This window comes from Arachis ipaensis, chromosome B8 (genome assembly GCF_059453495.1).
Source record: "Arachis ipaensis isolate K30076 ecotype BB chromosome B8, ASM5945349v1, whole genome shotgun sequence".
Taxonomy (NCBI): Eukaryota; Viridiplantae; Streptophyta; class Magnoliopsida; order Fabales; family Fabaceae; genus Arachis; species Arachis ipaensis.
Window position 1 is genome coordinate 80,260,670 of NC_142443.1, and position 3,330 is coordinate 80,263,999.

The window sequence follows — 3,330 nt, forward strand, 5'->3', positions numbered from 1 at the left end:
CACTCTCGTTCCCCCCAAATTCATAAGATTAAGAACGAAAACAACACCTTAGAATTGAATCAAACATTAAATAAAATAGAAGAATAATAATCTTAAACCATAGAAATAAACAGAGCTCCTAACCTTAACCAGGAGGTTTAGTTGCTCATGACTTACAGAGAAAATAGGGTTCTAAAAAGATGCGGAAGGAAGAAAATCCTCAAACCTAATTGATCTTTTGCTTTAAATACTAACCTAATAATAACTGCTAACCCTAAAAGATATTATTTTAAATAAAAGATTACAAAGATAAATTAAAATAAAATAAGATAAAATCTTTGGAGGCCCACTAGTGTGTAACTCGGACTACAAGCTAGCATTCAGCGGCAGGATTGGGCGTTGAAATCCTAAGAGGGAGAGCGCATTCAGATCTCCTAGCCCCCTGCAGGCGTTGAATGCTATGTTGGGCATTTAGAGCCGGGGGGGGGGAGCTGCCAGCATTTTTCTTTATTGCTCCAACCTTCTCTAAACTGCTCTGAATTTCACCTAAAACCATAAAAACACAAGAAAAACTAAAGTAGCATCCAAACGTAATATTTGCACTAAAATCAAGTAAAATTAATTAAAATCTAACTAAAAACAATATAAAAATGATGAATCCATATTTGATGATATATTTTGGTTAGATTTGAGTGGATTTCATCATATAAACCTACATTTATTCACCTAAATAGCATGCTTTTGAGTTTTCCTCCTAAATTATGCTTGATTATGAAAACATGCTCTTTTGTGCTTAATATTAGACATTTTTATTTCAATGACATTCCATTCGATACCTTGATGTTGTTTGTGAGTGATTTCAGATGCAATAGGTAGGAATGGCTTGGTAAAGATGGAAGAAAAGCATGCAAGAGGGAGGAAACATGAAGAAAACAAAGGAGAAGCACACACTGGAGTGCGCATACACACAACCTACTATGCGTACGCACAAGAAGCACAATAGCATGTGTGCGTACGCACAAGAGGAAATTCAGCACGTGTGCGTACGCACAACTCAGCGCACGTGACCTCATTAATGCAAATCGCTGGGGGCGACTTATGGGCCTCCAGAGCCCAGTTTTGGGACTTTCTGAAGCTGATTGAGTGCTATATCAAAGGGCCATCATTCCGTGTGAAAAGGGGAGGAGTAATTAAGTATAGTTTAGGATCATGTAGGTCATTTTCTAGAGAGAGAAGCTCCCCCTTCTGTCTAGAAATTAGGGACTTTAGCTTAATTTCTTTGTAATTGCTCTTTTTAATTCTTGTTTTCATCAAGTTTCTTCTACCTTTCTTTGTTCTATTGTCTTAATTTCCTTAGTTTATCTTGTCATTTTTTCAATTTTGCCACTTTTATGTAATTGCACTCTTTGTTAAATTTAATTTCTATTAATGCAATTTATGTTTTACGTTCATTTAATGCTTGTTTGAGTTATTGTCATTAATTTCTTGCTTCTGGTAGTTATATTTTATTTTTAATGTAATTTAATATTATTTTATTTTCATGCACACCAAGTGTTTGATAAAATGCTTGGCTTAGTATTTACCTAGTTTTTCTTCACTCTTGGTTTGGAATTGAGGACTTTGGTGACCCTTAACTCATTGATGTCCATTCTTGATTGATATATTAGAGTAGTTAGTTGATTTGGTTTCCACTAACTCTAAGTCTTCCATTAATAGAGTTGACTAGGACTTGTGGATTGAAATCAATTATGCCTATTTGACTTATCCTCGATGTAGGGTTGCCTAAGTAGGATTAACTCTTCATAATCATCATGTGTTTGTGGTCAATGGCTAGGATAGGTAAACTTGACTCTCACTCCTTGCCAAGAGGTTTCTTAGCACTTGAATTTTCCTTTTCCTTGGTTAATTGCCTTTGAATTTAATTGCTTTCATTTAATTCTTTGCATGATCATTTACACTTCTTGCTATTTACATGACTTGCTTCTCTTGCAATCTCAAACCCCCATTTCCCCTCATAGCCAATAATTAATCACTCAATTACAACTCCTAGGGAAGACGACCCAGGAATTTAAAACTCCCGGTTTATAATTTGTTTTGAATTGTGACAATTTTTGTTTTAAAATTTGATTGAGAGTTAGTTGTTGGTTTGGACTATAGTTGCAACGATACTAAACTATACCTAATTGCTCCCCCTTTTCTCTAGAAATTAGGGTTTTTAGCTTAATTTCTTTGTAATTTCTCTTTTTAATTATTGTTTTCATCTAGTATCTTCTACCTTTCTTTGTTTTATTGTCTTAATTTCCTTAGTTTATCTTGTTAATTTCTCATTTTGGTAACTTTTTATGTTTATGAGCACTTTTGTTATTTTGATTTCCATTTGATACAATTTATGTTTTATGTTCCTTTATTACTTAATTAAGTTGTTATTCTTACTTTCCTTGCTTGGCTTGGTGGTTGTAGAATTTATTATTTCTTGTTGTTTTATCATGCTTTCTTTTTATGCCTTCCAAGTGTTTGATAAAATACTTGGTTGAATTTTTGCCTAGTTTTTCACACTCTTGGTTGGAAAATTGGGTAATTAGGTAAACTTGAGTGGTGGATGTCCATTCTATATTGTGTTAGGATTGTTAGTTGATTTGGTTTCCACCAACTCTAAGCCTTCTATTAATACAGTTGGCTAGGACTTATGGATTGAGATCAACTATGCCCTTTTGACTAATTCTCGATGTTAGGATTGATTAATTAGGATTAATTCTACACAATTACCATGTTTGTGGTCCATAACTAGGATAGGAATCCTTAATTCCCCAATTCATACTAAAAGCCCTTTTTGTTATTTGAATTCCCTTTTTATTACTTTAATTGATTTCATTTAATTTCATGCTTATTTTATTCCTTGCTATTTACATTCCTTATCTCATGCCATCAAACCCCCGTTTTCCCCTAGAGCCAATAATTGAGCATTTCATTGCAACTCCTAGGGAGAACGACCCAGGATTTTAAACTTACAGCTATTTTGTATTGATTGTGACATCTTTTGGATTTAAAATTTCATTGAGAGTTAGTTGTTGGTCTGGACTATACTTGTAACAAAAGAATTCTATTAAGAAATTCTAGATCAACAATAAATTCTCTTCTTTCAAATTTTTGGCAATTAGGTATAGTTTAGTATCATGTAAGTCATTTTCTAGAGAGAGAAGCTCCCCCTTCTCTCTAGAAATTAGGGATTTTAGCTTAATTTCTTTGTAATTGCTCTTTTTAATTATTGTTTTCATCTAGTTTCTTTTACCTTTCTTTATTCTATTGTCTTAATTTCCTTAGTTTACCTTGTTAATTTCTCATTTTGGTTAC